At 42.4% G+C, this 22,505-nt stretch overlaps 1 protein-coding gene and 1 long non-coding RNA gene across 5 annotated transcripts in view; both read right to left on the reverse strand.

Moving 5' to 3' along the window:
• The window catches only part of Fhl1 (four and a half LIM domains 1), a 61,867-nt gene extending 48,498 nt beyond the window's left edge, over positions 1-13,369 (reverse strand). The window contains exon 1 of one of the 4 annotated variants that reach the window (XM_076561873.1): positions 13,094-13,369. The gene's annotated coding sequence lies outside the window, so the exon portion shown is untranslated. Of the gene's footprint in view, positions 1-13,076 lie in introns of all 4 variants that reach the window. The other 3 variants (XM_076561872.1, XM_015985586.3, XM_076561870.1) reach the window with 3 other exon arrangements.
• Positions 13,370-17,543: 4,174 nt separating this feature from the next.
• Positions 17,544-22,505, reverse strand: part of LOC121825774 (uncharacterized) — a 59,957-nt gene continuing 54,995 nt past the window's right edge. The window contains exons 5-6 of the long non-coding RNA XR_013048019.1: positions 19,820-19,867; positions 17,544-17,862 (exon numbers count right to left, since the gene is read on the reverse strand). This is a non-coding gene — a long non-coding RNA (uncharacterized LOC121825774). The remainder of the gene's footprint in view (positions 17,863-19,819; positions 19,868-22,505) is intronic.

Here is a 22,505-nt window from a genome sequence, read left to right on the forward strand (position 1 = left end):
ACCACACCCAGCCCCTCCCTTGAAACCTTAAAACTACTGGTATTTCAGATTTAGGGTTTTTGCCAAGATTTTAGAGTATTTGTGTAGACTTCACTACTTATAAATCCCTAATCTGAAATATGAAATGTCCCAATACCAGAGCATTTAGGAGTGTTTAACCTTGTACATCTCATTAGACAAAAGAAAATGTAACATCTTCTGAAATATCCACAAATGTCTTAAGACGATCCAGCGAAACTGTCTTTTTATAAACTGAAGCCTAAGTGGAGAAATCATTTTCTCAGAGAATCAAATGATCCTCTGGGTAGGGTTCAAAATTCCTGCCTCTCCCCACTCCCTGCCCTGCCCAGCTCAAGACTCTTTCAGGCACATCTTTGCTGCATTGCTAAGAGCATCTCCAATTATGATGACCATTCCTTGCTTGGAGAGACTGACTTTACTCTTCACCATAACATGTAGCTCACCTATGTGGCTGTGTTTTAGAGTGAGCGTTGACTAAGCACTTGTCGATTCCGCTCTATGATGGACTCAGCCCCATATGTCAGAAGCTGAGGCTGGCAAGATGCATACTGGTAAACATGCAGCTCCACTATAATCAATCAGCCAGAGCACATCATATCCTCATGTGTGCTGCCATTATCTGTTACAGGAACCATGACAAACGCATAAAGAAAATGTATGGGGTCTGAAATATGGCAGGGATGATAACTAAGTTTACCAGGTGACAATTCTGCTTTCGAATGCCATGCCAGACGACATTTACAAAGTGCCTAGCATTTTATTCTGAAGAAACTGCTACAGCAATACAGTTCTGAGTGCTAGAAAATTCTCAAGTGCAATGCATTGGTAGCTTTGGTATGTCAGCCAATCTTTTTTTCATGCGGGGGCCCTCCTTGTTCTTTAGCAGACAATCTCCAAATAACCACACGAGGATAAAGAGGAAACAAAGGGAAGGAGAAACTAAGAGCTGTCAAAAGATGGCAAGAGAACAACAAGATGCTGTCACATACCTGCCCTGTAGCTATTACCATTTTCCTCCCCAGTCCTTCCGGGTAAAGCTGACACCTCCCTATGCACAGGTCGCACATGAGCAGATTCAACCAACTTGGCATGGAAAATATTCAGAATAGAATATTACATGTATGTAGATTTTTCTCTTGTAATTATTCTAAACAACATAACAATAGGTACACAGCATTTATATTACCTTAGGTATTGTGAAGAATATAAAGAGGGATTAAAATACACAGAAGGATACACATAAATCATATGCATGTGTATACTCATATACTCCACTTTATATAAGGGACTTGGGTATTGTATTACATTCTAGGATAGGGTCCTGGAACTGAACGTTCAACATCTTCCATTGGTGTGGTACATCTGCCACACTGATGGAACAATATTAATACATTATTATGAACTAAAACCTATCTTAGTGACTATAATTTGGACGAGGGTCCATGCTCTGTGCCATGCATTTTGCAGGCTTTGACAAATGTGGAAGGGGAATAATATCTTTTTGGTACACTCTGAAGAATAAGTACCTCTACCTCAAGAGCACTGAACTGCTTAAGCATTGTTAAAGGACGCATCACAGAAATATCATAAATTCTTTCTTTAGTTTTATTGATTCATTGTTCCCAAACTCTTGTAACTTAGTGCAGGAAACAGACTGTTTTAGTTTTCTGAATGCCAGCTTTCATAACTCTACAACCTCCAGTGTGGCTCCAAACTTGAAAGGAGTCTGAAAGTTTTACTGGATCCCAAAATGAAACATCGGAAACACAGCCCCAAAGATGCTAGAATTCCTGTTTGGTGTCTACTCAGTCTGGAGACATTTATGAAAATGGCTTTTTTAAGACAGTGCATAAGAAATAGCATGAGGAAACAGGAAAGACACATAAAGAGAAAACCAGGAAGGAAGTCAGAGAGGGCAGCCACAGGGCAAAGCAGGAGTGGCAGGGGAGTGGGTACAGACCAGGGTCACAGCAATCAACAGAGTGGCAGCAACAACACTTCCTGACTTTTGAAGTTTTCTGACAGTCAGGGACAAATTGCACTTGACTACAGCAGCCCCAACTTCTTCCAATAATTATTTAATTCGATAAGGCAGAGGAGAAAAGACTGGATATACCAAAAGCCTGTTCTACACATAAATGTGTAAACAGGGTATGGAGGCTAATCACAGAAAGCCCCAAATCTACTGGGAGGCTCCTAGGTTATTCCTATAAGATGACTGTATGTGTCTCTGTGTACCTGAAGATACAGATGTACAATCATGTGCCACTTAACATTTCAGTCAATGCCATGCTCTATGTATTCCTATCCTGATTATACCTGAGCTGAGAAAAAAACCCTGGGACTGTGAATTTTTCTGTACTGTGTGTGTGTGTGTGTGTGTGTGTGTGTGTGTGTGTTTCCTGGGTATATACGTTTGTCACAAGTCATCAAATTAGAGCTCTGTTGATGTTTAGGAGGCCATATCATCTAGGTTTGTACAAGTATATTCTGATGTTTGTACAGTAGTAAAGTGTCCTGACAAGTTTCTCAGAAAATATACCCATCTTTAGTAACATAACCATATATAAATATCTTTTATTTTTTAAATAATTAATATTTAAATAATATTTAATTAATTAATAAATAATATTTTTTAAATATCTCTTTTTTCATTTTTTTGTTTTATGAATAAGTTTGAGGCAAAAATTCAATTGTTGCATTTCCTGGATTTCCTGTTTGTTTTTGTTTGTCTGTTTGGCAGGACTGGGAATTGAACTGGTAGCTTTGTGACTCTAAGGCAAATGCTTTCTCACTGTCCCAGAGAAAAAGTCCCAGCCCACTTTTCCTGTTCGTGAGCATTTGACTTTCTGGGAGAACTATGTGAGAATATACACGGCCCTTCTATTTACACAATTACTGCTCTCTTGGCTGTAATCTGCCTTCTGCCCAATGAAACTATTTACTAAATAGTTTCCTGGGAGGTAATCAGGAACGTGTTTGAGAAAAGCCACACCCAGGATTCCTCTGTAACATTGCTTTGTTTTAAATACAGAGGACAAGACTACACCGAAAACATAATCCAGTTTTTGTATAGAGGGAGATCCACAAACTTCTAAAGCTAATTTGGAAAGGGGTTTTCACACAAAAGCACGTCAGTAGGAGCAAGGGGCACAGGAAAATTAGGAGGGGGGTGAAAAATGCATAGCCCAACTTTAAGAGTCGTTTCCTGGTATATACATATGGTTGTCACAACTCATCAAATTCAAGCTGTGTATAAACGATGCGCCATCCATCCAGTAGGCATTTAGAAAGGCAGCTGCTTTCTCTCCGGATGCAGGCACAAACTGGCAGCACCTTGTTTGCATTTGGGGGCTGCATTTCTTCTCTTCTTTTCTAGATTTGGGCTTTTTGAGACTGGGTCTTCCTGTGTACCCTACGCTGGCCTCAAACCCATGCCCTTCTGCCTCCACCTCTCAAGTGCTGGGATTACAGGTGTACACCAACACACCCATCATAGCTTCTTTCCTCAGTGGGATATATTTGCTACACTGGAAAATTCCTCCTCAGTTCTTCCTCTCAGAGTCTCAATCTTTCACAGGGTATGCTTTTTGTCGTGTTGTTTATAAATTGCCGATGAGCATGCATTTTGTTCACTCAAAATCATCAACTTTATAGTTTCTCTCTCTCTCTCTCCCTATTTTCCTCCCTCTCCCACTTTCTCCCTGCCACGCCCCAGGTATCTTAGTTTCTGGCAAGCCTGGAGAGAAATTCTCATGAAAGTGAAGATAACTGAGTACAGGCAGATGCTAGCAATCGGCTTCACAAACAGGGATGGTGCAGAAAACTAGACCTGCCATAGTTCACTTTAAGTCTTCCTAACAAATCAGACATTTCAAATTGAACAGGAACCAACAGCCTTAACCATACTCTAAAACTGAAGTGAGTCACAAGATTTCCCAACTATTCAAGCACAGTTATCAGCGATCTTTTTTTTTTTAGTAAGAAAATATAAATTAAAAACCGTGTGTCTCCAGGTGCAATAGTTCATGGCCAAATTCCTAACAATAGGGAAGTTGAGGCAAGAGGAATCCAAGGCCAGCCTGGACTTCATAGTGAGAACTTGTCTCAAAAAAATAAATAAATAAAAAATACAATCTCATGGATACTACAAATTCCTTGTATTAGAATGTCTCAGGAACATTCGTATCTTGGCATACATATGCCACATTTTATGTGCTCAAACAAAACACAGCTTTGACAAGTGGTAAAGACAGGACCAAGAAGACTCATGATTGCTCCCTTTGAAAAGTTGTACTGCATTTTTAAAGTCTATGTGATTCCTCTGTGTCCATTTTATCTATCATATTCAAAAGACAGTATATCTCAGTAGCTGAAATTGGAAGGAAAAACCATTCTCAGATGACAGAGTCACTGGACTTTTGAAACCTACAAGGAGCTAGTCACTTGCTGGTGATGCACCATATTCCCTATCAGGCACAGTGATGAACAAGAGCAAAGGCTATCTGAAAATACACCCCTAGTCAAAGGGACAATTTTATCCTTTGTTCCACTCATATCCCTCAGCAGAAAGTATCCATATGCATCGTTACACACCCTTTTCCATGTGCTGGTACCCTAGCTATAAAGAAAAATCACTTTGCAGTCACAAGTTGACATGTATAGAGCCCATGCAATCTCCCCATACTTGGTTCCGTCTATTCTATCAATGGCATTTCTGTGTTGAGTAACACTGCATCTTCTCACCTCCCCTCTACTCTGGAAATCATCTACAGTGGAGAAACTGACCTAGCCCAGCTGAGCTAGTATAACGACAACAGTGGCAAATATGGATAAGAGAAGGCGGATGGAGTGGCTGGAAAATGTGCTCCAGGGATGATTGTGAGGAAAGGGAAGTGGGCAGGCACAGTGAGACGGCCTGACAAAATTTGCTCTGATGGTAAAAAGACACGCAGTGGCCATCCAGAGAAAGGGGGACCCACACAGCTCACAAAGGAATGTCTTCATCCAGGGGGAAAGGGAGGAACCGTAAATACTTAAAAATACAGATTCATTGTGTGTGTGTGTGTGTGTGTGTGTGTGTGCGCGCACATGAACTTGACTGAAGCAGCCCATAGATGCCAGAGGAGCATGGTGGATCCCTGGAGCTGGAGTTACAGGCAGCTGTGAGCCACCTGCCTGATGTGGGTGCCAGGAATTGAACCCAGATCTACTAGAAGAACTCCAAGTATTCTTAACTGCTGAGCCATCTCTCCAGACCCAAGAACATATTTTTGTTAAGATTTATTTATTCATATTTTATGTATGATTTTTTTCACCTCAATGTATGTGTACTACATAAGTGCCTGTGCCCGAGGAGGCCAGAAGAGGGCATCCAAACTCCTGGGGCTGCAGTCATAGACAGTTATGAGTCGCCATGTGGGTCCTTGGAATTAAACCCAGGTTCTCTACAAGAGTAGCAAATGTTCTTAACCACTGAACCCCTCTTTCCAGGACCACCCCTAGGAACTTATTGAGAGTCAGATTAAAATAAAGTGTGCGCATATGTATCATCTACATGTATGCATTAATGGCTATACTGCCAGAATCTACCATAACTTAATTTCCTGCCTGGATCTAAAACAGACAAAATTTCAAATCTCCCGCAATCTGAACAGGTATCTCATTTTATAAAGGAGAAACTTTTTTCATGAAGAAGCCTTAATTATGGTCTCCTGGGCTACCACGTCCAAAGTGACTTAAAGTTGCCTTTCATTTTTATATTTACTGGCATATTTGACATGCTTTGATCTAGCCAGGTAGGCTAGGCTGGCCGGCAGGCCAGTGAGGCCCTCAGGATCCCCCCTGGGATCTCCTCTCTAGGGCAGAAGCTACAAGCACCTCCCGGGAGCTGGGATTGTAAGCATGTTTCACTGGAGACTCAGATCAGGCCCTTGAACTTGCCCAGCCACCCATTACCAACTAAGCTATCTCATCTGCCCCCAAACTTGATGTGTTGAGGAACAGGCCACCAAAAAGCTTAACTCAAATTAGAAAAAAGAAAGAAAGAACCCAAGTCAGAATTCTTCTATTACCTGAGCCTCAGTTTCCTCATCTGTAAAATGGAGGGAGGGATGAGTTTCTGATATTGGAATCTACTCATCAAATGGAAGGAAGAGAAACTTGCACGAGTCATTCTTACCTTTTTTACACTGCAGACAGGAGCAGGCCAGAGTGCAACTCCGACTCCCAGCGGCTTCCCCCTCCACCTGCGGTATGACCGTGGCTGGCTGGCTATGCAGCACGAACTCAGATAGGCTTCTGAGGGCTTACCAAACCCGGGAGTATTTTTAAGTTAGCAACTCTGCAACAGCCTTGAGTCCACCGTGAAAACTGGACTGCACTTGCAGAAGCAGCACAAAACACTGTCACTAACTTCTAGATGGCAGATCATATGTGCTTTTCGGTTCCTTCTCAAAGCCCTTCTGTGTTTTCTCCATTTGCCTACAACAGAGAAGCCCTGATCTTATTGAAAACGCTGATTGACAGAAAGGACTGTGCATTCCTACAAGTTTCCCCAGGTCTCCTGTCTATCGGAAATTAGTGAGCTGAGTCTGGAGAACGCAGGTCAGTGGCAGCTCACTACCCTCACATGCACGAGGCCGGTTTCCATACCGCACACAGCGAAGACTAAAATAAAGCACAGTCACTGAGGTGGGGAGAAAACTGGGCAGTATCCCCAGGCATGCCTGCACGCAGTGGATGATCAGCACTTGGCTGGCTGCTGTGGTCAGAAGCAGGACATTTAATCATAATCACAATCTATGGCTGACAGTCCTGTGTGGAAATCAAAACACGCATTTTGTCTAAATAAAAGTTCTTTTTTTCCAGCACCCTGGCCCTGGAGAATCATGGTTAAAATTCCTTTCCAACTTAATGAAGTGAAATGTGATGACCTTTTTCTGCCTGTGTGTGTGCGTACAATACGTACACATACACACACACACACACACACACACACACACACACACATACACACACACACACACACGTTTTCCATACAAAATATGGAAAAAATATGATTTTTCTTGGGCTTTTAAAAAATGTCTTCTCATTTTATGCTCTAAAACAAAGTACATCAAAAGTTAAGATATTTAGCTGTCAAAACAAAATACCCCCAAATGGAAAACACAAGTATGAATCTGATGTTTACTATAAAAACAACTTCCATAGCAAGTGTAAATGTTCAGTATAAAAAGAGAAGACAGGATGCTGTCATTAGTGAGTTCTCTAAGGCAGTTCTAATGAAGGGAAAGGCAAGTTGCTGGACGGATGCCAATGGAGATAATGCCCAGGTTTGCGGCTATCAAAAAAGCACTGCCTTGAAATTTTCAGGTAAACCAGGGAATAAAGTTCTCCAAAATAAACACTGCAGTCTTTTGGGGTTGACCTCTAAAACAAATTCCATATTGAATTCAATTCTCATCAGTTGAAGAGAGAGCAGATATTCACCCCCTTAGTTTCAACCTCAGTAGAGTAAAATCCATTGGCAACACACACTACCTCTAAAATGACTTTCTACCCAACATCTACTTACTCTCCTCTCTCTCTACCAGGTACCCCAACTTACCACCAACATTATGACAGGGACAGTGGCTTAGCCATGGAATTGCAACTCAAATCCCACCTCTGTCACTTCTCAGTGCTGCAGTCTTGAACTCTTTTTTGTTGTTGTTGTTGTGTTTTTTGTTTTTTTTCAACACAGGGTTTCTCCATGTAGGGTTGACCAGGCTGGCCTGGAACTCAGAGATCCACCTGCCTCTGCCTTCCAAGTGCTGGGATTAAAGGAATTCGCCCCCATGCCTGCCCCCAGTCTCAGACTCTTATCTATAAAATGTACATCTTCACGATTCTGTAGAACTAAGAGGAGCAAATCAGATCATGAGTGCCAATACAACTATCATAATTTCTGAAATGCAATCAAAAGAATTAATGTTGGTTCCCCTTTTTCCTCTTCCATTGCTACTTACTCCAAGCCTGGCCAAATTTATCATTCCTGGTTTTAATTAATTTCAATCAAGTTCAATGGTACTTAGGACATAAAGTAATTTTCAATTTTCTCAATACTATACTCTATTTTTATTATAAAAAACTTGCAAATGAGAGTCTATATGTACTAATGAACTTGTATAGCATTTAAAATTTTGTTAGTTAAGATTTTTTGAATGGTTCCCACCACAAGGGAGACTGTGAACTTCAGAAGATTTTCATCTCTACTTCCGAGGTTAATCAGCAGTGAGACCCTGGGCAACTTATTTTACCTCTCCAAACCTTGTTCCTCATTTACCAAGTAAGAGAAATATGTAATGTATGCAAGTACCTGGAACAGCGTGTCATAAACACAAGCTGTTATTCTAATTATTCAGTTTGGTAGGCAGGAACTAGCCACTTTGAAGTCTGATCAAATGAACTCAGCCGAGTACTCTAGAGGGTCACATGAACACACTGCTATTGTCCTTTCCTCTTCTGAAATGATGTGTTCCTGTGTTTGCAGAGGAAATTACATCAACCTTGGCATTACTGAGACTTCAAGCTGGACACATTTATGCTGGGGTTGCTGCCCTCTGAGTTCTAGGATATTTAAGCAACATCCCTGGCCTCTAGTGACAAGATTCCAGGAAGTACATCTGGAAAAAAAAATCCTGGGCATTGTCCAGTTGACTCCTGTGTGGTAAATTCCCGGGGGGATGAAAACCACTAGTCCAGCACATTCCACAAACAGAAGGGTTCTCTAAGATCTCAGATGGTACTCTGCAGAAGATCAAAGGTTTATCAAGCTACTATTAAATACTATTAACTCTCCTGGGCTCCATCATCCATGACAAACTATAATTCAAAATTGACCACAGAAAAATAATTTGGGGATCTCAATTTGCCATTAGAAAACATTTTAAATCATAGGAAGGGAGGCTGGCCATCCACTTCTCACTACGGTATACAATAATGGGAAGATAAACTTAGCATGCCTTTAATCCCAGCACTCAGAAGCAGAGGCAGGTGGATTTTTATGTGTTCAAGGCCAGCCTGGTCTACAGAGTGAGCTCCAAGAGAGCCACAGCTACATAGTGAGAAGATATCTAAGAAAATAAGAAAGGTGAATTTAAACATCAATTAATCTGATATGTTCCATTTGATTTATAGAAAATATGTTAACACATTGTATCTATATATCAACTTATCACACTGTACCTCATAAATACATACAATTATATTGACTAATTAAAAAAGAGAAAGATGAGCACAGTGGTACATGCTTGTATTCCCAGCAATTGGGAGGCAGAGGCAGGAAGATTGAGAGTTGAAGGTCAGCCTGAAGTACAGGAGACTTTGGCTCAAAAATAATTACAACAAAAAAATAAAAGAGAAAATCCATAAACTCTAAGACACAGTCTCTCAGTATCCATGGGTGATTGGTTCCAGAACCTACCTATAGATAGCAAAATCCATAGATGACCAAGTCTTTCATATAAAAGTACATTGTATTTGCACATAATCTACATCATTTTCTCATACACTTTAAATCATCTTAAATTACTTAGGCTTTCCAATACCATGTGAATACTATGCAGTTTTCATACAACAAAGGAAAGTCTATAAATGTTTAATAAAGATGTCAATTTTGTAAATATTTTCAACAATTAATTGGTTGAATCCAAAGCTATTTGCATTACCCAAAATGAAAACTATGTCTCAAGCAAAAGACACTGGAAAGAAATGACTGTTGGCAGGACAGAAGAATGCTGAACGTATACACAGCTACTATGTGGATAGTCAAAGACTCCAGACATGGCTTAATTATTCACAACAGATTAACCGTCTATACTTTACTTTTCTATAGTCACACCACAAAGGCAGCAGAGATTTCTTAAATACTTGGTATCTGGTCATATATTCTGCTTAATTAGGCACTGTGCTGGCAGAGAGAGAGACAGAGACAGACAGAGAGGGAGGGAGGGAGAGAGGGAGGGAGAGAGGGAGGGAGGGGTGAGGGGGAGGAGGAGGGAAAGGGAGGGAGGGAGAGAGAGAAAGAGAGAGAGAAACTTTTTTTGCTATGTTCAACAGGAGCTGAAAGAAAAAAAATCTCTTAAGAAAAATAACTACAACATACTCCCTTTTATCCCAAATTCAAACAACTGGGTAGTTCAGTTAACAACAACATTAACAAAAAAGTGTAGACAAAAGTTAAGGAAAGCCGCTTGCGAGATAACAACTAAAGTTCAAGCAAGCAGGCACATTTGTCCAACTCTCACAAGGTTATAAAAGCCAATGCTGCTGGCACCAGGGAGGGGGGAGAGGGGGAGGGAGAGGGGGAGGGGGAGGGGGGGGAGAGGAGAACCAAGAGGAAGAGATTAGGAAAACAGGGCACAGCCTCAGGAGATTAGCTGCCATGCCTTCAACAAATTATTTGTTTTTAATGTCTAAACTTGGGCTAGGGATGTTGTTCCATGATAACGGCGCCTGCTCTGCATGTGTGAGGCCCTGGGTTCCATCCCAGTACTACAACAAATGAATAAATAAATATCCTAACTGAAGGCCCGATGCTCAGTATCTTACACAAATGCTTGACTTACAAGTTACTTTTCCAATCAACAACTAGCCAAATCTATAAGATTATTAGAACAACTATTTCATCAGACTGTTAATTTCTGAAAGTTCTTCATCTTTTGTCCTCCCATTTTACAACAGGTCCTCAAAAAGCCAACAGAAAGACTCCCTTTGCTCCTTTTGTTTAGAGAGAAACTTAAGGCCCATTTTCCCACCAACATACTGCTCCTTTTAAGAGATTTTTTTTTTACCACTTTCAGCATTCTTATTCCTCAAAGGAGGAAACACAAGGCTTAAATTATATTGTGAAAATATGCTCTTTCTCACTATTGCATTGGTGCAGAAGACACATCACATTAAACGTTAGAATGGTGTATACACAACATCCTAAGTAAATGCATTTTTGTTAATCATGTAGACCCATGTTCTAGTTCCACTTAAACATTTCTAGTTTTAACATTTGCAATAAACAAAGTCGATATCTTATTCAAGTGATCCATTCATTTAATGCATATTAAATCATCTCCAAAGAACTCATACAAGAAGAATGTGTACCAATTTGCATGTTACACAAAAAGTCTAGATTTCATCCTCAAATCTAGACTTGCTAGAAAAATAAATATTTTCCTTCTCCAAAAAAATTAAATATTGGAATGGAAGCCTAGAATTTAAAAAGCCATGTATGGTTACAGAATCTATATGGTATTATTAGAATGCGTACTTTCTGTGTGGTGGTTTGTACAAATCATGGCCTATCTAACAAATTTCCTGTTGCATAAAGATTCTATTTGCCCTTAAAAATGTTAACTACATGTTTGTAAAGACTGAAGGTAGGCTAGATTGGAACCTTATGTAACCAAAGCGGGAAAGCATTATAGTCGTTGCACATTTAAGGCCCACAGCTTGTTAATGTGCATTCTTCTTAAGCAAATATGGACATGAATTTCCAAAGACAAACTACCAACCCAAGCCCTTGATTTTTTTTCAAGTGTATGGAATGGGGAGTGGCCAGTTCCTGGAGATGGGCAAGGATGGGAACGCTTTACCCAATTCCACATGACCCATAATTTAAACTTGTGCTATTCTGTAAATATTCTCATTTCCAAGGAACATTACATTTATATTAAAAAGCCTTAATCAAGATAACAAAAATATTCCCAGTATTTTATAAACTCAAAATACATTTGCTAACATGGAGAATTACAAGCAATTACAAAATGATAGCTCCAATTAGGAAAACTGGATCTATTCCAACTTGAAATCAAAGGAGGCTTAGTCCCAATGGCGTAACTTAAAGAAGAGTCCAGAGGGTTTCCAGCAAAGACATTTGTCCCACTCTTGCCCTTCAGGAAATTCAAAAACCAAATCTGAAATCACATTCATACTTTCTTGTCTCCTGTTCCCAATGTGTCACCCTACTTGTGGGGGTCACTGTAATCAGAATGAGCCTGAGAAATTCAAAAGGCCCAAATGCAGAAAATAATACAGCACACTCAGTGTTTCCTTTAGCCTTTCTGATTCAAGCCTCTACCTAGTTGTGCTAAGCAATGGGAACTTTGGAAGCAGAAACCTCTTTCCCAGAGCCCAGGACAGCATGTAGTGGGAATTTCAAGCTTTTACAAATAGAAAGGTCACACCCAGCAGTTTTCCTAACCCACCTTGTTAAGGTTCAACCAAGACTCAACCCAAGTGCTAGAGCCTTCCCCTTGCTTCCTTCCATGCTAGAGCTGAAATCCAGTCCCCTCTCCCCACCCCCCTTCCCCACGTCCCTGCCATTCCCCTTGGAGAGCAGAACCGCGCAACCAGCCCTCTCCCTCCTTCACCATTCTCCTTGCACTCCCCTCCTTCCACCACCACCCCCAGCATCCCCAAAGGGAAAACCACCACGCAGCTCCCTCAACACCTCTATGGAAGGAGCCAAGGCAGGTTCCACCTTCCTCTCCAGCCCAACAGGCGCCATCCTTAATGGAAAACCAACGAAGCACCCCCACCCCCACCCCCCGCATCGCTATCGTCGTCATCATCATCATTCCCCTCTACTCTCAACTGCTGCTAGCTATCCTTTAAAAAAGAAAAAAAAGAAAAAAAGAAAAAAAATTCAAAGGTATTCCCACTTCGCCCCACCCCCACTGCCCGCCATCCTGGGTGAGAAAACCAAAAGCCCCCTCTTTTTACTACAACCCTCCATCCTAGCAGAGGAAAGACCCAGAGCCACCCGCTCTGAATCCCGACCCCTCCCCAGGGGGGCGAACCCCCCGGGAAGAGGCCGAGGCACGCACCCTAAGGGACCTTGGAGCTCTGGGTTCCGCAGCCCCCCCGCGTGGGCGAGGCCGCCAGCCGAGGCCGGAGGCCGCAGGTACTCAAGCCCTGCAGGTCGGCGCAAGCCGGAGCGGCGGCCGCGGAGCCCTGAGCTGCGGCTCCCCAGGGACGCGGGAGGTGCACCCGCACACGCGGAGGGGAAGCGGGCTTACTGTCTGGGGATGCTCACCCGCGCAGCTGTCTAGGCGGCACCAGTGGCCGCTGCCAGCTCCGAGGCCAAAGCGCGGCGGCGACAGCGGCGACTGCGGACTGAGCCCCCTCGGCCAGGCGCTGGATGTAGGGCGAGCGGGGAGGGGCTCGCGGGGAGGGGCGCACGGGAGTGGGAGGGAGGGAAGGAGGGAGGGAGCACGCGCGGGGGCGGGGGCGGGCGCGGCCCACTCGGGGCGGGGTGGGGCAGGGCGGAGCGCGCGTCCGCCTGGGCTCTGCCCGTGGCTCTCGGGGCTGCGGTGCGGGAAGCGGGCACGCGCGCGCGCGGAGCGGGTCAGGCAAGCGCGGGAAGGGGGCGCGGCTGCGTGGGCCCCGCCTCGGGAGAGGCCCCACTGCCTGCCAGGCGTGCGCGGGGGCGCGCAGGAGGTGGCCGCGAGCCCGCGGTGGCGCGGCTTCCCGGAGCACCCGCTAGCTTGGGAAGGGCACCCGGAGGGCGGGCTGGGGGCGCTCGCCGCCCCCTCCCTAGCGGACGCAGGCCTTCACGGGCTGCCGGGGAGTCACGAGTCACTGCAGGCAGCCGCGGCCAGAGCCTGGGAGGTGGGAGCAACAAAGAGAGGCAGCCAAGGTGGCCTCTCGCCTCTCCAGGGGCCCCGCTGACCTGCACACCCCATTACAGCCCGCGATTGCAGATCTCTTGGTTCTCATGCTGAGAGACCCACCGACGACCTCTCCCCCTTACTAACATGCAGAACAGAAGGAAAAGAGCCTTTTCCCAGAGGGTTTTCCATCACTCCTAAAGCACTTAGGACAGAGCTTCACATAGTGACTCCTTCTTTCACTCCTCCAGTTCAGTGAGCCATCACCATGTGCCAAGTACTATGCCAAATGCTGTAGATACAAGCACAGTTGTGCACACACTCTCCCTTACTAGTGGAGCTAGAGAGAATATAAGTAAGCGAGAAAGTAATCACACTTGGATAAACGGCAGGATAAGATGGGGTTGCAAATAATGTGGGTAAGAAGGTGGCATTTAATTTATGCCCTGGACGGTATAAAAGCAGCACCATATAAAGAACCAAGGAAAACTTTCCAGACAGAAGGAGCAGAGGCAAAAATCCAGGAGAATCCGACCATGCCAGTGGACAGAAGTAGAAGGACTTGATAGAAGAGGATTGAGAGAATTGCAGGTGAACTAGAGAAATCTGCTTTGAAATTTCTTCTTGTAAAGAGGAACAGAAAGGGAAAGGACCAAGGGGGATGGATAGGGTCGAGGAAAACTTCCATTTTCTGCTGTGAATTTGAAAGGTGGAGATAGTCAGTAGGGAATAGCTGGTGAGACAGGAGAAAGGTTCATTAAAGGAGTCCAAAGTCTTGACACAAAATGAAGGCAGGATTGAAAGAGAGAATAGGTCTTTTATGCAGAAGCAGATGCTGCTGAGAGGTGGGGCAGCTGTGTATTTAAGCTAAGCAGTCTAAACCTTGCTGTTTTCTCCATGCTTCACAAACCAGGTGGTGGCCTCTTTTACCAGAGAGCCAATAGCTATTTGCAAAATGCCTTTCTCTCCCTTGCTTCCCAGATCCTAGTTCTCTTTTCTTACCCTGAGCCCTGGAATCACTCAGGTTTGGTATTTCTGGATTAGCGAGATAAGTCTTGCTACACATTGCTTAGGAAAAGAAGCGGATCTGCCCCAGGCCATCATGGGAAAGCAGTGAACAATTAACACTTCAAGCAGCTCCCGGCATACCAGCCCTGGGCTCAACCAGAAAGAAATAGCCAAGAGCACTGACAATGGAAAGCTCTGGATGGCTCTGGACAGAGAGCCTGTTACTGGAGATTTTAGGATCAAAGCCTGGGCTCTGGCAGTCCTAACAAGATCGGATCTACCACCTGTCTCTACTTATGCCAATTAAACACACAAGTAATAGTGAAAAGCAGAGAAAGGAGATTTACTCTACGTGGCCACATTGAGAAGAGGAACAAATAAAGAGGTCTAGTGACCCTCAAGTCCATCTAACATGAGGATTAGGATTGAATAGAGAGCAAAAAGTATGTGTAGCTAAGCAGTGCTGGTTGTGTGTGATCTGGCCTATCATTGACACATCACTAGGCTCTAATGCGTCCCGCAAGGTGGTCTGACCATAAGTGGTCAAAACAGTGTGAAATTTCTTCTCAGAAAGCAGGTTCCTCCTTCAACCTTTCCCTTCCCCCAGCATGAGATTCCTGGGAAGATTGTGATTATTTCACTATTCTACTAGCAAAAGGGAGGGGCACAAGTGTCTGTCTTTAGAATATATCTTCTGACAAGAAGTTACAGACTTTCTCTTTTCTCTTTCTCTCTCATTCTCTCTTTCTCTCTCATTCTCTCTCTCTCATTCTCTCTCTCTCTCTCTCTCTCTCTCTCTCTCTCTCTCTCTCTCTCTCTCTCTCTCTCTCTCTCGACAGGGTTTCTCTGTGTAACAGCCCTGGCTGTCCTGGAACTCACTTTGTATACCAGGCTGGCCTCGAACTCACAGAGATCCGACAAACCCTTTCTTTGGGACCCTCCCATTGCTCAGTTGGTATGAATTATCCTTCCTTTACTGCCCTCCTTCAACCCTCACCACCTCTCAGCTCCACACCTTCCTTCCTGCTTTTCTTCCCTCCTCTCCTCCCTTGTGTAGACATTCAGCAAGCTCCCTGGAGCTCTAAGGGACTGGCCCCACCTCTCCCACCACCCCAGTTAAATCTGCACCCAAAGCCAGCCTCGCCTTCTTCTTAACACTTCATCTTCTTCCATTGGAATTCAACTTCTGGAGATCTCAGAAACACATTGTTTCACTTAAAACATGTAAAGAACTATGGTAGTGTTGCTGAATAAGCAAGATAAAAGGAAAGGATTTGTCCAAGTGGAGTGTTTGTGTTAGAACATTTTTGTAATGTTCTAGTGTGAAGATAAATAATAATAGGTTAGATTCAGATAGCATAACCTCAGACCTGAGTATACTTGGCTTTTTTTTTTTTGAGTAATGTAATAGACATAAGGAAAGCAGTAGTCAATTTCAGTAGAACTTAAAGCCCTTCGGAAGGAAATATGGAGCATTTAATACACAAAGCAATCAAGTCCTTTGCCTTCTCTTCAAAAAGTACTGATAGAGAGGGCTAAGAAAATAGCTCAGTGGTAGAGTATCTGCCTAGCATGAGGCCTGCCCCATGAAGGAGAGAGAGAGAAAAGAGAATCATAAGGACTGATAGTTTTAGGTTATCAGGAGTATACTAGTTTATAGTCACCATCTGATTTACTCTCATATTAGATACTATGATTTCTACCTTACAGAGGAGAAGAGTGAGGCTAAGTAACTTTGGAGTCGGGATTTAAAAATAAAAACGGAGGCTCTAGAGCCCACAATCCAAATCAATAAACTGTAATTCCGAAACAACAAAAGAAGAATGCTCATCACCTTTTACCAATCCTAATTGGCTATTTATTTCAGGTAAGTGATTTGTTTTCTGAAAGTGTCATTCCTGAGCATCAAGATCCCCTTCCACAAGAGAGCTTAAGACTTAAAACACTTGGTCCATTTCAGGTTCATCAAGCCCCATGGCAATGATGGGGACCAACATGACCTCAATGAGTGCATCTACCTCTCCAGCCAACCATACTTTCCACTCAGAGCCTATGCTGCATCAACTTGAAGACTAGCAGGACCGTGAAATGTAGTCTGTGCATTTTCCTCCCCCTATCTTTATCATTGAAGTTCATTCTGCCTAGAACTGTTTCCATGAATTCCTTATCATCTCTACATTTCTGGAGTAGCTCAGTCTCTGGAGGTCCAGAGTCGAGCTCTGTTCCAATCCTCATCCCAACCTATTTCTCCACCTATATTTCCTGTCTCCATTGTGGACATGTCACCCCCAGCATTCAAAATCAAAATTCCCATCACTTTTGATCTCGTATCCAATAAATTACAAAGTCTGATCAATTCTCCTGCAATAGTAAAGCCTCACTCACTCCCTCTTTCCAACTGCCCCTGAGCATCTCAGACAGCATCCATCCATCATACCATCAGTGCGGCAGACAACAGTGGCATACCAGGTATTTCCACCACAGAAGGATGGGAAGTGCAACATGTCTTTCCCGCTTCTATCCCCCTCTAATTTCTTGAAACCTGGAAGTTCTTTTAAAGATATTTTTGGAGGCAAAATAAAGAAAATAGTACAATAAACTTGCATGCATCAAACAGTTTCTTGAACAGTTACCTACATATTATTCATTCTATTTTACTTAGACTCCCTCCAAACCACACACTCTGGACTTTTAAAAATGAAATGTAAAGTATCTATTCCATAAAAAATACCCCAGTACACATTGTTAAAAGATAGACTTTCTTCATTTTTAACAAAAGCACAATATCATCACACTAAGAAGAATTAACTAAAAATCCTTACTGTCAACAAATAGCAAGTTTTCAGGATTCCCTAGATGTCTCACAAATGTTTTTGATGCAGTTTATTTCTTCCAAACATAGTATGTTTAAAGGCCCATTTAATTACCCTGTATTAATCTGTTTGTAGCTAATGTTTCCTTGATGAATGAATGGGTAGGTGTGTGGACAAATAAATTCTCATTACCATCTCCCTTTTTTTCAATGGTCCAAATTCCATGCTGCTGAAACTCTTCCATGATGACACAGTCCAAAACAGTCTCTCTATCTTTTCCCACAGAAGTTTTCATCAAGACCTCTTGCCCTTATTGCACGAATTTTACGTTAAGATTGTAAAGACAGTTTATCTCCCCTATAAGGTTCCAGCGCCTAAAAAGTAAGGAACACATTTTACTCCTCTCAGTATACCTCTTGGCACCAGGAACAAGGTCTTGCTAATACTGAACAACCAAATAATTTATTTCTAAACTGAATAGAATAATCAAAATTAACATCATAGATTTATGTCTCCTTCAAGTATAGTAGAAAAACTATTGTAGACATGGGCTCAACTGTGAGTATGGCCTCCTGTTGGTTATGTGGTCCAGGGATATTTATAAACTTATATATCTTCAAACATTTCTGCTGGCATGCTTCCTACAATAAATCCAACAACCTGTATATCTTTCCCTATATATTATAAATTGATATATAGAAACCTTTCACTCCATTTTCAAATAGCAACAAACAAGAATTGATTTTTGATCTATTGTAAATATTTACATTCTATGGTAAAATGGCTACATCACTTTATTGTATCTATCCAGTCAAATCTAAATACTACAGCTCATAGCCAGCAGCAGGCACTTAAATATAGGCCATTAACGTCTTTAACAGTTGAACATTTTATGTTGTTCTCTGTATTTCCTCAAAGTCATCTCTCCATTCCCTTCTGCAACAGAGGTTTGTCCTAATGTAACACATTTTATGCATACGAGTCTGGATTTGATCATCTGACATAGACTTTTTTTTAGCAGGGGAGAGCATGAACACAGTCTCCCACTATCATAAATGATTTAGTCAAGTTTCCCATATTAGGAGAAATCACAGCAATCAGCTTAGCCAAAGTGCAATGGGGAGCCTTGCCCTGGGAAACCACCTTCTTATACATAGTGTCTCTCCTGCTAGGGATCTTCAGTTAAAAACTTTATAAAATTTTTAAAAATAGTTCAAGCTGGGCGGTAGTGGCACACACCTTTAATCCCAGCACTCAGGAAGTAGAGGCAGGAGGATCTCTGTGAGTTTGAGGCCAGCCTGGTCTACAGAGTAAATTCCAGGACAGCTAGGACTATTAAACAGAGAAACCCTGTCTCAAAAAGCCAAATTAAAAAAATAAAAATAGTTCAAATATGCTATTACAAAATTTTGGAGATACACTCCCTAGAGACTGAAGAAGTATTTTTTATCTAGTTCATATATTTGTGGATATTGTTTATTATTAGATGAGACAAATATCAGTTTTTATTTTTTCTTTACTAACTTTAGAAAGTGTAAATGCTAAGTTTTGTTCACATAACTAAATAGAAGGGATGAAGAATTTTTCTCACAGAATTTGTCACACAATCGGTTGTTTCTTTTTTGTTTTGGTTTGGATTTTTGTTGTTTTTAGATTTTTTTATTTGTTTATTTTTATTTTATGTTTATTTTATTGGTGTCTTGTCTTAATGTATGAATGTCTGGGTGAGGGTGTCTGATTCCCTAAAACTGGAGCTACAGACAGTTGTGAGCTGCCACATAGGGACTGGGAATTGAACCCGGGTCCTCTGGAAGAGCAGTCAGTGCTCTTGACCACTGAGCCATCTCTCCAGCCCTGGTTTTTTTAGTTATATATTATGACAACCTACCACCAAAAATCATTTTAACAATGTATTAGCTCACCATTCTATTAGATCCTTCAACAACTTCGTTGAAAGCAAAGAATTTGAAACACTCAGTGATGCAAAAGCCTAGTTATGCAGTGAGGAGGACTCGGTTTTGAACATCAGCACCTTTAATTTGCCTCTTTGTCCCCGGGAAGTCTCTATCCCCGGGAAATGCACCAAAGTCAGAGTGGCTGGGGAAGAGGGTTTGCTTCCTTTTTAAAGTAGGAGAAGGTCTGTGGGGAGAGAGGAGGCAGCAAAGGAGCTCCAGCTGCCTGAGTCAGTGTTTTCAGTGGTAGGAAGGACAGTGCCTTTTGCCTCCTTGTTCCTCACCAATCAATGGACCTGTGGAGTCCTGGCAATCCTCCGTGGACACCAGTGTGATTTTCATTATTCCAGTTTCCACATGTGCACCTGAGGGTACTTACGTCACGAGATTATCTGGTGATGGCATTGTGGATCGTGTGTGAAGCTCCCTAGAACAACATTAGACATATAGGTGAGTGGAAAATGTGACAGTCCCTCCCCAACTTGCCATTTTCACACTCCTGCATTTACACAAGTGCTCTTATCTTTCGTCTTATTTGACTGGTACAGAGTAAACAGCATGCTTTTTTTGTTTTGTTTTAGAAAGGTATGTGATTTGGATAAGATAACACATTAAAAAAATCAACAAAAATGAGTTTGAAATACAATCTGAACGTTTCCCCACCTATTTTAAAATCTTCAGCCAAATAAAAATCATGTTTACATAGACATATATGTTCAAATAATTATATGTCAGACATTGATACAAAGTTATTAATACTAGATCTTACCTTTTCAAAAATTAAAAATAAGCCAGTGGTATACACCTCTAATCCCAGCATTCTGTAGACAGACATAGGCAGGTCTCTATGCATTTGAAGCCAGCCCAGTCTACCTAGCAAGTTCTTTTTTTTTTTTTTTTTTTGGTTTTTCGAGACAGGGTTTCTCTGTGTAGCTTTGCGCCTTTCCTGGAACTCGCTTTGGAGACCAGGCTGGCCTCGAACTCACAGAGATCCGCCTACCTCTGCCTCCCGAGTGCTGGGATTAAAGGCGTGCGCCACCACCGCCCGGCCCTAGCAAGTTCTAAGCCAACCAAGGCCACAGAGTGAGACCTGCCTAAAAAACAAAAAACAATCAAACAAACCCCTGACATAAATAGTAGAAAGAATAATTGAACAGGCATAATCCCAACAACCAGAATTTGTAACTACTAACAGTTTATTTCAACCCTTACTCCCTCTTTTAGGAAATGAATTAAATATCACAAATAAATATTTCATATTGGGACTACTACTACCTTTGCTTTCCAGAGTCCACCAGTATTCTCAGGTGATCTTTTCCCTATGATGTCATGCCATCATGCACATTAGGGTACTGTCAGCAGGGAGAAGACACAGCCCTACACTGCCATGCACAGCAGCCTAAGGCATCCCTTTATATTTTAGGGACCTCTACTCAGGTAACCTGGCTTTTTGGTTTCAGTACAGAGAGGAATTTCAGAACACGCCAGTATGAAGCAGAACTGGAATTTATCAAAAGACATTTTAAAAATTGATGCTAGCTAGGCAGTGGTAGTGCACACTTTAATCCCAGCACTCAGGAGGCAGACACAGGCAGATGTCTGTGAGTTCGAGGCCAGACTGGTCTACAGAGTGAGTTCCAGGACAGCCAGGGCTACACAGAGAAACCCTGTCTCGAAAAACCACACACATGTGCACACACTAAGTATTGAATAAGGGTTAAAAGAAAGGCTCTCAGGAAGATCCTGAAACTATGCAGAGAAAGCATGCTTTAAATACATTCACACACCCTCAACATATCGCACCAGTGATTATTTATTAATTTTAAGGATAGGATACTTCACAATAGAGAAATCGGGTGAAACCACCTGAATCTAGTGAACAAAGCTACCTAATATTGGAATAAGTCAACATCACCTTCCTATGTGATGCACAAAGAACACACTGGCCGTTCTGTTGCATTACTGCCAAGAATGGGAAGAGTCAGACAAGTTCAAATTAGGTGTACTGTGGGGAAAAAGAACTTGGCCCAGATTATTTTTAAAGCTGGGAAATTGTTCTAGATAACAAGAGGATGGGCTGGCCATGGCAGAGACCACCCAGCACTTGGAAGGTGGGGGCCAGAGGGAAAAATTTAAAAAACCCTCAATTTTCTAAACTGAGAGGATGCATTATTATTATTGGCCTTACAGAAGTGAAAAAGAATTACACATGAACATTATGAACAAATGGATGCCAACACATTAGATAACTTAGATGAAATGGAACATAATGGGATTATATCGCTAGCAATCCACAGAGCCTGCTTAATGATCAAAGCAATTTATCTAGGGGTTAATTCACAAGACAGAATAAAGGAATTTGTCATAGGATCCTAGAAGGGTGAGGCACGGTCCAACACAGTTCTATGGCAAGCTCTGCCCTGGTCCATCCCAGCATCCCAAATCACAAGGTAGAGAGAGCTATGTGCATCCCAGGTCTTAAGGGTCCCCCAGCGGCGTGTACCTCAAGGTCATAGGCAGGTGTAATGTCACTAGGGGCGGTGCTTCAGGGAATGGCTCTAACAGCCACCCACTATAGGAACATTTTCTGGAAAGACACACATCACTAAATATAACCCAAGGAGAGGTAAGAAATCTGAGCAGAGCTACAACAAAGAAAAAAAAGTGCCAACAAATAAATAAACGATGAGACTGAGTTAGTAATTTGGAAATTTCCCACAAAGACTTAACACCAATTTTAGACAAACCCTTTCAAAAGTGAAAGAAGAAACCTGTGGTGGTTTGAAACAAAATGGTCCCCAAAGAGAGTGGCACTATTGGGAGGTGTGACCTTGTAGGCAGAAGTGTGTCACTGTGGGGGTGGGCTTTGAGGTCTCACATGCTCAAGCTATACTCACTGCGGTACACAGTTCACTTCCTGTTGCCTGCGGATCAAGATGTAGAACCCTCAGCTCCTTCTCTATCACCCTGTCTGCCCGCACACTGCCATGTTTCCTGCCATGATGATGATGGACTAAACCTCTGAACTGTAAACCAGCCCCAATTACATGTTTTCCTTCATAAGA

This window comes from Peromyscus maniculatus, chromosome X (genome assembly GCF_049852395.1).
Source record: "Peromyscus maniculatus bairdii isolate BWxNUB_F1_BW_parent chromosome X, HU_Pman_BW_mat_3.1, whole genome shotgun sequence".
Taxonomy (NCBI): Eukaryota; Metazoa; Chordata; class Mammalia; order Rodentia; family Cricetidae; genus Peromyscus; species Peromyscus maniculatus.